This window comes from Oryx dammah, unplaced genomic scaffold, assembly GCF_014754425.2.
Source record: "Oryx dammah isolate SB20612 unplaced genomic scaffold, SCBI_Odam_1.1 HiC_scaffold_2, whole genome shotgun sequence".
NCBI lineage: Eukaryota > Metazoa > Chordata > Mammalia > Artiodactyla > Bovidae > Oryx > Oryx dammah.
This window is the reverse complement of record NW_024070186.1, coordinates 174995492-175010051: the sequence shown is the minus strand read 5'-3', so window position 1 is coordinate 175010051 and position 14560 is coordinate 174995492.

Genomic DNA, 14560 nt, shown 5'->3' with positions numbered 1-14560 from the left:
ACATCCTAGAAGTATACAAACTCCTACCCCTAGGACCTGGATGCTAGAAGAACTGCTCAGTTTGGGTGCAGAGATGTTGTCTCCCAAGAGCACACCTCTAGTGGTAAACAGTGATGCCCTGGCTCTGAAGGGTTCAGCAGGGAGTCCCCGTGTAAAATAATGCATCAATTCTGCCCTGAGGATGTAGCAGCAGAGCCTGGAGGGTGAGTGAAATCCCTTTCTGGAAACCTTGAATAAACCTTCAGGAAGACTCCACAAAGATGCCCCAGATAGAGAATGTTCTGCATGAGGCCCCTCCAAGCTGGCTTCAGGGAAAGTGACAGGATCAAGGCTAGGAGATCAGCAGGAGTGTGCGCACAGTCATGTCCGACTCTTTGAGACCCCATGGATTGTAGCTGCCAGGTTTCTCTGTCCATGGAATTTTCCAGGCAAGAACACTGGAGTGAGTTACCGTTTCCTAGTCCAGAGGATCTTCCCAACCCAGAGCCTAAACCTGCATCTCTTGCATCCTGCATTGAGAGGTGGATTCTTTACCACTGTGCCACCTGGGAAGCCCATAATTGACCAGGGGCAGAGCCTATTCTTCTGCCAGGAGGAGACTTTGCAAAGTGCCACACTGGTCAGAGATGATGTGGTTGCAGGAAACAAAACCCCACCCCAACAGACTCAGACCAAAGGGGAATTAATTGTAAGAATATAGGAGCACAAAGACCAAGGACAAAAGATACAGCCTGACTGCACAAGGAGAACCACAAGAAACAGGTTTGTCTCTTCCCACCTGTCAGTTTTCCTGAAAGCATACAGCCTTTATATCTGCTTATTTTTGTGTGTCCCCTTCATTTCCCCGTCTCTGTGAAATTAACTTTTCCCATCCATTCATCATCGTTGACTAAATATGGACACTGCAGCTTCACGTCACTTCAGGGGCCACAGAGACCAACTGGCATTTTGGTGTCCCACATCCAAACTGTACCTAGGGAGTATGAGTTCCCTGCGTGGGTCTGAGTGCTTTCCCTGGCTTGCTGAGGCCATGTGAGTGGGCTCATCTAGGACAAACAGAGCCACTAGGGCTCACCTGAGGGGAAGTCTCAGATAAATGGGGGTGTTGCCTGGACAGATATAGCAAAAGACCACTGTGATAGTGGCTTCTTTGAAAGGGGGATTCTTGGGAGAAGTTGCTTTCTTTTTCCCAGTAAGTTAGAGGATTCACAGCTACTACATGCCAAGGAAGTTGGCGTGCTAGCAATGGACCTCAAAAGAGGTCAGAGGTCCTAATTTTTCCCCTCTCTGAGGCTTATCTTTTCCCTTCTGTAGGGAAAGGGGGCTTGGCTATAACAAGAGTCACAACATTCATAGGGGAGCCATTTTTTAAAAATACAAGTCTGCCTGAGCATCCAATATAGAGAAGTTAATAGACTCTTTCTGATGCCAGGGTTTACTTCTTCTGTTCTGTGCTTGCCTCCTCCTCAGCCCCTCAAAGAAACTCCATGATAACCCACAGGGTTACCAGGGGCAACATTTTGAAATTCCCTGGAACATACAACCTCTAATATCTCTTCCAGTATAAATTACATGGGATTCTACTTACCTAGACTCAGTCCTATCTGTCTGTCTCCTATCTATTTATCTATCAATCTATCTATCTATCCATCTAGATCCTATTTTCTCTTTCCCTCTCTGTCTGTCTACCAATCACTGATGTACTTACACCCTTTTGTTTTCTATGAATGGGCATGCTGAACGAGTTAATAGCCACTGAATATTCAGTCTATGTCATTCATCCAACCAACCCTAATCTGCTGAGCAATTGCTATGTCCCAAGTCTAAGGGCCTGGGTAAAATAATGAAGAAACACAGTCCTTGCCCCTAAGACATTCAGAAGCTGGTGGAATGCAAACATTCACAGAGGCACATGCACGCGTATCACACTCACACACACACTCACCACTGACCCTCAGACCTAGTCCTCACTCCCATGCCAACATGCACTTGAAATTGTATACATGTCAACTTTCTGTGCTCAAAGATGCACCTCATACACAGAGATCCTGACCTGGGTCCTCAAGCTCAATCACTTACATATTTATTGTCATGAATAACTTAGCAACAGCTGACATTTTACCGTAGCCTCTGCATCATTCTAGATGCCCTGTGGGCACTGTACCATTCCACCCTCACATTAGATACTGAAGATACATACTTTTATTGCCCCTAGTTTAGAGATGAGTAAACCAAGGAATAAGGAATTACTCACTCAAGAGCTTATAGCTTTTAAATGCTGTATTCAGGGCTTGAACCCAGGTAGCCTGAATTTAAAGCATTTGCTTTTAACTAGACATTCCATGCTGCCTCTATACACAGAGCACACACACACACACACACACACACACATGCATACACAGACATACTCATATACCCCCATGTGTATCACCATATATGTACATGCACCCACTCACATACAAACACATGGGAACACATACGTACACAGCAACACTCACATGTAGACAGACATATACATTTGCTTACACAGAGACCCTCACACATACACAGGCATGAAGATTAATGGACACACAGATGCTAAGGTGCACACTGACATGTGTGGCCATGTAAATGCAGACACATACACCTCAGTACAGAAAAATAAATAAAACCAGAAACAGATCTTATGCTATATACATACCCATACAAACACTTACAGATACATAAGCATATGCATACATACCTACAGCAGACAGGACCTGAATCCAGCTCCTCAGGAGCCAGGATTCTAACCACATCTCCTCTCTCATTTGTTTCCTCTCCTCCATCCCCAGTCCTGCCCAGCTGGGCACTGAGATAAGAAGTCCATCCCAAGACCCAGTGAAAATAGACTCTAGACTCAGCATCTGGAAGTTCTGGAGTAGAAGGATGACAGAGACAGTGAGAAGGAGCTTGACCTGTATCAAGAACACCGATGTCTCCATCCTTGAGGGTGGGAGCATATCCTCGTAGCAGCAATTGAGGATGCAGAGAACAGGGCAGCTTTGCCCTCTAGGACCTTGGAGTCAACTTGGGGAAGCCGGGCATGCAAACTACAGGCTAAAGCCAAGCAGTGTGAGACCGACACAGGCGCTGCTGCAACACCGAGAGAAAGGAGGACCCGACTCACCCTGGGAGGAGAGGGGAGGGGCCCATCTCAGAAGATTCTTGGTTCCTTTATTTTCTGGACAGAAACTGAGGTCCCCCAAAGAGAAAGGAGCACGTCCATTCTTAATCCTATAAGAGATCCTAGAAGATATATTGTAACCAGCTGGGTGTGAGGCGGCAGGGAGTAACTGATCCTCTGAAAATGGGTCACCTGAAGGAAATTGGAATGAGGACCCTAAAGGATAAATTCCACCCAACCTAAGTCATTTCATAATCTCTTCTCACCCTCTCCTTCTACTTCCACCTCTTTCTGTTACAAAAGACTGGAAATCACCCTTTTCTTTTCCTTCCTCATCACGGTAAATTCTCCTTTCTAAAACACTACTACATTCAGTCATTTTCCTTCAGCTCCTTTGACCCAGATCTTCTCTAAGTTCCTGTCCCCTCTCACCTCTATTAATAGTTCCTCAAGTGGTCTGTCTCCAGTCTCACCCCTCCTCATCCACTCTCTACTCTGCAGCGAGCCAGCATTTAAAGGAACTTTACTTCTCTCTTGAAACCCCTTCACCAGCTCTTTACCTTCTATGGGATGGGATCGGCCTCCTAGCTGGAAAAGTCCTCCACAGTCTGAACCCTGCCTGTCTCTTCAGCCTTAGATCTTATATGCATCTGCTTTACACCCTTGTTCTGCCTGCTCTGAATTTCCCAGTTCTCTGACCTATCTCACTTCACCTGTGCTGCTTTCGCATGTGCTGGTCTCACTGCCTGGAGACCCTTCCCATTCTGGGGATGTGATCCTGTGATCCTAATCAGCTTTAGGGTCATTTCTTCTGAGAAGCCTTCCTGACCCTGCTTCCCAGTCTAGATATGATTACACTCCACTCTGTGAGCCCTTCTCTACAGAAACTCATGCTCATGTGCGTTATCTGCCTCTAAAGTGATCTATTTACACTCATCACCCACATCCCCCACCCTGGACTGCTGGTTTTTTGAAGGCAGAGGCTTTGCCATATCTGTACATTACTGGCTGGATAAATGAAGACACAGGCTGCATTATGCTGTCATCTTCCAGGAGAGGAAGAAATAGCTTATATCAAAAATAAAGAAGAACTTCTCACTTGGATAATTATGGTGAAAGAACCAACTCAGAATGTGAATAGGAATTCTGGGTTCAACTCCAAACATGCACTCTCATCCCAGGGTCAGCCAGTTTCACTGAAGATCCATTTTCTCCCCCTTTAGTTCCCATCTTCTCTTGCTTCAGGGGAAGTTGATTGGGAATCTGAATATTTTCTTCCTCTTTTTCTTATTGAGAGGGGTTATAATGAAACTGATAAAGTGGTTATTGGTGGAGAGAAAATTGAGGGGGCTGAAGAGGGATTACTAATTAGCAGCAGCGGGGTAAATACACACAAAACCCCACAAAAACCAAGCCCATAAATGCTAGGGAGACTAAGCCCAGAACTGAATGCACACAGCAGTTGGGTGGAAAAATAGCATTCCCTCTACTCTTATAGGGCTTCCCTTGTAGCTCAGTTGGTAAAGAATCTGCCTGCAATTTAGGAGACCTGGGTTCTACTAATGGGTCAGGAAGATCCCCCGGAGAAGGAAATGGCAACCCACTCCAGTATTCTGGACTGGAGAATCCCATGGACAGATGAGCCTGGCAGGCTACAGGTCTATGGGATTGCAAGAGTCGGACACAACTTAGTGACTAAACCACCACCACCAGCCCTACAGGTGGAGGTTGAGACACGTCCCCCATGCACGCACACACACACACACACACACACACACACACACACACACGCACACATTGTAACAAAAGAAAGACTAACAGGAGAAGAGCAAACAGAAACTTAATAACATGTCTGCTGCTGCTGCTGCTAAGTCGCTTCAGTCATGTCCAACTCTGTGCGACCCCATAGATGGCAGCCCGCCAGGCTCCCCCGTCCCTGGGATTCTCCAGGCAAGAACACTGGAGTGGGTTGCCATTTCCTTGTCAAATGCATGAAAGTGAAAAGTGAAAGTGAAGTTGCTCAGTTGTTTCCGACTCTTTGCGACCCCATGGACTGCAGCCTACCAGGCTCCTCCATCTATGGGATTTCCCAGGCAAGAGTACTGGAGTGGGGTGCCATTGCCTTTTCCAATAACATGCCTATCTCCTATATACATGAGAGATGCCCAGGAAAAGTGTGTAACTCCCTGAAATGGTCCAAGCCATCACTTTAAATACCATCTCCAGCTAAAGGTGAAAGACAATTTGGGGGAGCTGAGTGGGGAGGAGGCCAGTTATGGACAGTCACCAGGTAAATAAGGGCCAAGTTGTTTTGCAAAGTTGTTATACAGATTTAAATCTTTGCCTCTCCTTTGTTAGAGGTTTCTATAGAGGTTTAGAGTCATCTTTCTCTTCCTGGTACAGAAAAGGAGACACCCTTACAGATGAAGTTTTCCCTCATAGATGTGAACGTCTCTTGTAAGACGTTAGATAACTTCTAACACCTTATTAAAAAGATAACTTCTACTCTGGTTTCAGAGTGTCTCCTGTGTCTGCCATTTCTTAAAAATAACAGCTCAAAATGATCCTTATGTCCAAGAATCATATTTTGGAGTGATGAATTCTGCCCCCCTTAGCAGCCAATCAGCAAACAAATCTTAGAAAATCACAGAGAGGGACTTTCAAACAGACAAGTGTTAGAGAAAGAGTCCATTGTGCACTCTAGCCACAATACTGGATTCTGGGAGCCCTTGTGTTCAAGAAAAATTAGCCTTGTTTCATACAATACTTTGCATGTGAATTGAGTTGGCAAGGAGGCAGAGGGGCCCGGTTTGTACACACTTTATTTCAGTGCATACACCTGCCTCCAAACTCACTGAGAAGAGCTATGACTTTAAAGGGCAGCACACTCAGACTCTGGGTCCCAAACAACCCATGCAAGTGCTCCCACTCCTTAAGTGTAAAAATGGGATTTGCAAGGTTGCCAGAGAAGCAAAGAAGATACAAGCCATGAAGTCACTTTGCAATCATACAGATGATGACTGCAGCACTACCAGCATGACTGATTATCCTCACCGTGGCTATTTCCCCACTGTAGTGTAATAAGCTCATGTCTCTGTTTGTACTCCTAGCTTCTAGATGGGACCAAACGAGATTGTTTTTCATAATCTTTGTGCTTGCCAGAAATAGGACTCTTGGGAGCGTGTGGAAGGGAGTACCCCCTCCCTCAGACATGGGATAATACTTTATGAGAACTTAATATGTACAAGATCTCGTCAAGAAAATTAGAGATACCAAGGGACATTTCATGCAAAGATGAGCACAATAAAGGACAGAATTAAGAAGAGGTGGCAAGAATACACAGAAGAATTATACAAAAAAAGATCATCATGACCCAGATAATCATGATGGTATGATCACTCACCTAGAGCCAGACATCCTGGAATGTGAAGTCAAGTGGGCTTTAGGAAGCATCATTACAAACAAAGTGAGTGGAGGTGATGGAATTCCAGTTGAGCTATTTCAAATCCTAAAAGATGATGCTGTGAAAGTGCTGCATTCAATATGCCAGCAAATCTGGAAAACTTAGCAGTGGCCTGGAAACAGTGCTGGAAAAGGTCAGTTTTCATTCCAATCCCAAAGAAAGGCAATGGCAAAAAATGTTCAAACTACTGCACAATTGCCCTCGTCTCACATGCTAACTAAATAAATAATGCTCAAAATTCTCCAAGCCAGGCTTCAACTTCCAGGTGTTCAAGCTGGATTTAGAAAAGGCAGAGGAACCAGAGATCAAATTGCCAACATCCACTGGATCATGGAAAAAGTAAGAGAGTTCCAGAAAAACATCTACTTTTGCTTTATTAACAACGCCAAAACCTTTGACTGTGTGTATCACCACAAACTGTGGAAAATTCTGAAAGAGATGGGAATACCAGACCACCTGACCTGCCTCCTGAGAAATCTGTATGCAGGTCAAGAAGTAACAGTTAGAGCCAGACATGGAATAACAGACTGGTTCCAAATCGGGAAAGGAGTATGTCAAGGCTGTATATTGTCACCCTGCTTATTTAACACATATGCAGAGTACATCATGAGAAACGCTGGGCAGGAAGAAGCACAGCTGGAATCAAGATTGCCGGGAGAAATATCAATAACCTCAGATATGCAGATGACACCACCCTTATGGCAGAAAGTGAAGTACTAAACAGCCTCTTAATGAAAGTGAAAGGGGAGAGTGAAAAAGTTGGCTTAAAACTCAACATTCAGAAAACTAAGATCATGGCATCTGGATCATGGCAAATGGGTGGGGAAACAATGGAAACGGTGACAGACTTTATTTTCTTGGTCTCCAAAATCACTGCAGATGGTGACTGCAGCCATGAAATTATAAGACTCTTGTTTCTTGGAAGAAAAGTTATGACCAAAACTAAACAGCATATTTAAAAGCAGAGACATTACTTTACCAACAAAGATCCATCTAGTCAAAGCTATGGTTTTTCCAGTGGTCGTGTATGGATGTGAGAGCTGAACACCGAAGAATTGATGCATTTGAACTGTGGTGTTAGAGAAGACTCTTGAGAGTCCCTTGGACTGCAAGGAGATCCCACCAGTCAATCTTACAGGAAATTAGTCCTGAATATTCACTGGAAAGACTGATACTAAAGCTGAACCTCCAATACTTTGGCCATCTGATGCGAAGAACTGACTCATTTGAAAAGACCCTGATGCTGGGAAAGATTGAAGGTGGGAGGAGAAGGGGATGACAGAGATGATTGGATGGCATCACTGATGGGATGGACATGAGTTTGAGTAGGCTCCAGGATTTGCTGATGGACAGAGAAGCCTGGTGTGCTATAGTCCATGGGGTCGCAAAGCGTTGGACATGATTGAGTGGCTGAACTGAACTGAATACGTACAAACTGTTGAGGCAGTCTGAGCACAGGTGGAAAAAGAATTTCCTGACACAGAGAAGTTCAGAAGGGAGTGAGTTTATTAAGGGCAGGAGCAGACATAATGAAGTCACTGCAAATGCAGTGGGCCAGCCTCCTGACAGACCAGAGAGAGTGGATGCTTTTCATGGGTTATCTGCTAATTTTTATGGCTGCAAGACAAAGAATAGTCCTGCTGGCAGGCTGGTATTTGATGAATGGTTAGAGCACTACAGAGAGTACCAGGGTGGGTATTTTTGCTTAATTTGGGGTCAGGAAGCTTGCTGGTGATGATCAAGGGGGCTTTTGACAATGATTACAGTGGGGCAGTCAGCTTCAAAAGTGACCTTGATTCTGGGCTCTGCCTCTGTGGCCTTGGTGCAAGACCTCATACCTGTGGCCTTGGGGCAGGACTCCACACAAACCAGTGTGCTGCACATTTTACATTTAGAATCTAACTTAATCCTCACAATAATCCTTTGAGATAGGTGCTATTATACCCACTTAACAGAGGACGAAATTGAGGTACTGAGAGATTTAAGGGACTCATCACCACATGGATAGCACACACCCGTCGTTTGTGTGTGTGTGCTTGATGGGTCAGCAGTTCAAATTTCACCTATTACAGAGGAGGAAGCTGAGATTCTGAAACACTGGTAACCTGTCCAAGGTTGCACAGTGAGGAAATAACAGACTCCAAGGCTGGAACTCAGGGTTGCTGAAATTTAAAATATATGCTCTTGCTTCCATGCCACACTGGCCTCCCCACATGAGCCTTGATGGTCTGCAATGAGAGTTAAAAACCTACCTCAGAACTATGGCAAAATGCGCACATGCATATGTGTGTACGTGTAGGCAAGTACGCGGGCTTCCCAGGTGGCTCGGTGGGTAAAGAATCTGCCTGCAATGCAGAAGACACGAGGGACATGGGTTCGATCCCCAGGTCAGGAAGATCCCTTGGCAAAGGGCATGGCAACCCACTGGAGAATCCCAAAGACAGAGGAGCCTGGCGGGTTACAGTCCAGAGGGTCGCAAAGAGTCAGACATGACCGAGGCGACTAACACAGACACACACGTGCACATGCTTTTTTGTGTATTTGTAGGTGTATGCACGCATGTGTATGTACATGTGTGTTTTGGCAGCCACTAGACAACTGACTGTAAGCTGAATGCTATAAAAACCACTTTTCCTGAGACATCCCTGAAATCCTTTCCCACTCAGTAGGAATTCAGAAGGCTCTTTGGACCTGGGAGACCTGAGGAGATTTACAGACGATCTAATCCTACCCCTTCTTGTGTCCACAGCTAAAGTGAGACCCAAAATGCAATGGGGCAAGAATCAAGAAATTCAGATTTTAGACTGATATCTGCTGATGTGAGTTCAAGAATGCCACATAACTTCCCTCAGGCCATCAGGAAATGAAAATAATGATATCTCCTCTGCTGCCTTTAATGATCTTTGACTCTGCCATTGACAGGCCATGGCTGTCACACATTCCAGTCCCAGCACAGTCATCTCTGTCTAGCCTGGGGCGGACTCAAGACACATTCTCAGTGGTAAACTTGTCCTTGGCCTCTATTTGCCTCAGAACCTGGGAGAAGACTTCTCTGGTCCTGAAATGCTAGACGGGAGGGTGGTTCAGAACTCAGAGATTGCTCCCTGCCTTGATTCCTTCAAGATCTTTCTGAAGAGTCCAGTAGGCCAGCTCTTGTGTTAGTCTTTCTTTGCTCTTCGAGGACTCACTGGAACTGGTTTACTTTGCTAAGTGTCCCTTCCAGCTGAAACTTCTCAGGTGGAAAAATGGCACATAAAGCCTTTTTTTGTCCTCAAAATAGTTGTGGCTGTGTTGCATTGTGAACAATAGTAATGCAACTGCGATTGAAAAGGTGATGTCACTTTGTAGCCACAGAATGCTTTTACTGGTGTATAATACACATATCTAAGATCATGGCATCCGGTCCCATCACTTCATGGCAAATAGATGGGGAAACAATGGAAACAGTGACAGACTATATTTTCTTGGGCTCCAAAATCACTGCAGATGGTGACTGTAGCCATGAAATTAAAAGGCTCTTGCTCCTTGAAAGAAATGGAGAATGGAAAGGCAACCGACTCCAGTATTCTTGCTGGAGAATTCCATGGACAGGGGAGGCTGGTGGGCTACAGTCCTTGGAGTTGCATAGAGTCAGACACGACTTAGCAACTAACACTTACCTTGGAAGAAAAGTTATGACAAACCTAGACAGTATATTAAAAAGCAGAGACATCACTTTGCCAACAAAGGTCCATATAGTCAAAGCTATGGTTTTTCCAGTAGTCATGTATGGATGTGAGAGTTGGACCATAAAGAAGGCTGAGTGCTGAAGAATTGATGTTTTTGAACAGTAATGTTGGAGAAGATGCTTGAGAGTCCCCTGGACTACAAGGAGATCCAACCAGTCCATCTTAAAGCAGATCAGCCCTGGGTGTTCACTGGAAGGACTGATGTTGAAGCTGAAACTCCAATACTTTGGCCACCTGATGTGAAGATATGACTCATTAGAAAAGACCCTGATGCTGGGAAAGACTGAAGGCAGAAGGAGAGGGGGATGACAGAGGACGAGATGGTTGGATGGCATCACCGACTCAATGGACATGAGTCTGAGCAAGCTCCGGGAGATGGTGAAGGATAGGGAGGTCTGGCGTGCTGCAGTCCACGGGGTCCCAAAGGGTCAGACACAATTGAGTGACTGAACAACAATACATATTTCATGCATATCTCATGTACATGGCTTGATGAATTTTAACAAAATGAGCACTCCAATGTAAGCACTACCCAGTTGAAAAATAGAAGCCCCCTTCCTGCCCCTCTGGTTATTGCATCTCCCCCATGCAACACCTGTCCCAGCTGCCAGCACCAGAGAGTAGCTCTGTCTGATTTATAACTTTATCTGAGAGGAGTCCTCTAATGTCTCTTTTAAGCCTGGCTTCCTATAAGCAGTGTTATCTTTGTGAACTTGATCCATGTTGTTGTGTTTAGTTATAGTTTGACTGACATTATTCTATTGAGAGAATGCAACCTAAATTATTCATCACTTCTACTATTGATAAGCTTGTCAGTTGTTTCTGGTTTTCAGCTGTTGTGAAGTGTGCTGCTTCTTGTTCATGGCTTTTGGTGAACACAGGTACCCATTTCTGATGAAGTGTGTATATTCAACTACAGTATTAACAACTAGGGCCATTTTTCAAGCTGACTGTACTTATATCCTACATGCTTCTTTTTAATTTTTTTTTAAAACATCCCAAGATTTTTTATCCTCTAGTATCTAGTGACTATTGACTCTATTTTCTTTCATTCCTTGAGCACAGTAAGGCCCTTGCCTCCCTCAGGGCCTTTGCACATGTATCTTCTTGGCCTGTCATGATCTTTCCAGGTGAAGGATGGACAAGTGCTCACCCTGTAGGTCTCATTACTGATGTGCCCCCTTTCAAGCCTGTGACTGTTTCGCTCACCACTTCATGCACTGCGACCAGCCCGGCCTGGTAAATAGCCAGCAGTAAGCAAATATTAGTTAATATTGCTGTTGTTGCAATAAATAGTCTCTTTGCAAAAAGAAAAAAACGACCACGTTTCTCTCTCCGAAATTCTGATTCCAGGAAGTCGGATTTCCTTACTCTTCTTATTTCGATGTGCCTATCCATATGTACTCGCTAAGGATTCTAAATCATCCAGGGGGTTGAGGGGTAGGCATTAGCAAGTGGAGATCTCCGCAGGCCCAGGGGTACCTCCCATCTTCCGGGAGGTGCGCAGTGCCTGTTCTCTACAGAATGGCCAGTAGAGGGTACTGTGGGAACATGTCCAAAGAAGGAGGGAGGCGGTCAGAATTAGAGCCGGAAGGGATCTTCACTCTGCAGACCCAAACCATCATTTTACAGCTGAGCAAACAGATACCTAGATAGGAGACGTGACTGACCCAAGGTCACCCTGCTTCTGCTCGGCGAGCAGAGGTGACTCTTCACCGGTTGGCGTTCTCCGCTCTGCTCTGGAGCTGCCAGCACCGAATCAGCCGGCCACCGGTGGGCGCTGCAGCCTTCAGCCGCCGAGGCCCCTTTTGCCAAGCCCCTCACAGCCCCTTCCTTGCTCCTGCTTTCCCCTTCCTCGTCCGTGTTGCATCAGAGAAAGGATCTAGATTTTGGAAGCAGGACAAAGCACACAACGCCCTTTTGATTCCACAATGATCTCTGAGGAAGTATTCTACTTTTCTTAATAATGGCTACCAATTACTGGGAACTTCCTGAGTGCCAAATACTATGCATTACAGATTTAACCCTCAATCCAGGAATGCTTTGCAGGTTCAATTTTTCCGTCTCTTCTGGGAGTCCTTTCCTGATCATCACCCGACTGAAAGAGATCTCTTCCCACACCCATTTCCTCCCTATCACAGTGCCTGGTTTATTCCTTTACAGTTCTAACAATTATGTTTATAACAATTCTGGTTATTTACTTATCTACTTATTTATTGTCTGTATCAACTCCTCTCCTTCTCCCAGTAGACTCTGAATTTAGTGAAAGAAGAAATCTGGAGCTAGACAGGCCTGAGTTCAAGTTTCAACTCATTAATTTACAAGCATTATGACAACCTTGCATTAGTCATTTAAACTGAGGCCCTTATTTCCTTTTGTAAAATAGGGATTCATGCTTGTATTGTACAAGTATATGGGTGGCTGTGCCAGTCATTTGTTGATTAGATCTCCTCTCTAATATTGATATTGTGGTCATCCACCCTGTATTTGGGGGGCTTCCCAGGTAGCTCAGTGGTAAAGAGTCTGCCTGCAAATAAAGGAGACGCAGGAGACATGGGTTCAATCCCTGGATCGAGAAGATCCCCTGGAGTAGGAAATGGCAACCCACTCCAGTATTCCTGCCTGGAAAATTCCATGGAAAGAGGAGTCTGGTGCACTACAGTCTATGGGGTTGCAAAGAGTCAGACATGACTGAGCGACTGAGTGTGCAGCACGCACCCTATATTTGATTGCCTTTGGTGATGGAGAACTCACTAAAAGGCAGCCCAAATAAGACAACATATTTTGGCATCCCAAGGTCATTCATAGCTATGTAACTTTGGAAAAGCCAGAAAACTTTTCTGAGCCTCAATTTCTTATTCTGTAAAGTGGAGATGCTGATGATAATACCCATTTCCCAGGGTTGCTATGAGGATGCAGCGAGATTGTGTATTGTGTATAAGGGGATGGCATCTGGCAGGTGCTTACTAAATGTTAGTTTCCTCACCTTGTTACTTAGATAGGGGGAAATGACTCTAAAAAGCACATCTTATGGTATCTGAAGTTTCTATAATTGATGGCATGACATAGTTTCTAGGTACTATTCTTTTATTCCTGGTGATATATATAATAATGGTGTCTTTTATAATCAAAGTAATCTTAGATTCATTGATATCTAATAGTAGGTTCCAGAGACAATATTCAAATTCAGGCTTGCCTGACTCCCAAGGTCTGTTTCTGGGGAGAAGAGTCGGGTGATGGAGGACAGGGTTGAGAAGAAAACAGACAGTAGAAGTGTGTTCCAAATAAGGTTTATCTGAGCCCAGCTGTCCAGAATGCCCCCCACTGCTCAACTGGTATTTGAATTTGGAAATGTTTTACCATGTAGATCTGTCTGAATAAGACTCTCATAACCACTGGCTCCTCTGCAACCCCAGCCCTATCCGCAGTCAAGCCAAACAAAAACTTAAAGCTGTTAAGGGTCATATTAAAATGCTATGCTTACGTGTCTGGGGCAAGGAGAATCTGGGGATGAATTAAACAAAGATGTCCATCATGTGTTATTGTCAACAGAGAAGTCTGGAGATTGTATCTGTGGTTGCTGGAAAGGACATGACATTTATTGAGTTTCTACTGAGTTCAAGGCATTGGGCTTTGCATTTCGACAAAGGCAAACAAATCAGCTGCTCACCACAACCCTGTGAGGTAGGTGTTATTAATTAAGCTCATTTACATATAGGGTTAAGAGACTTGTCCAAGATCATGCAACTAGAAAGCGGCAGAGCATGGACTGGAGTCCAGGGTTACTTGGGCACAGAACTGCAAGGAAATTGGTTGAAATCGCTAGTTGTAAATCTTGAATGGTGCAACACTCATTCTGTTTCTTGGGTCACAGGGATCCCCCAATTCTGACTGTGTTACCTTTGCAACATGTACTCTCTATTCAAGAAGAATTAGACAAAGGGATGAAAACCCCCATATATAAGCATTCATCTACTTCTCACTCTTTCAAGAGTGGGTGTCTTTTTTGGGTGGACTTTGGAGCAAAATGCACCAGGGTGGCCCAAGTTCCACCCCACTCCAGTATTCTTGCCTGGAAAATCCCATGGGTGGAGGAGCCTGGTAGGCTGCAGTCCATGGGGTCGCTAAGAGTCAGACACGACTGAGCGACTTCACTTTCACTTTTCACTTTCATGCATTGGAGAAGGAAATGGCAGCCCACTCCAGTGTTCTTGCCTGGAGAAT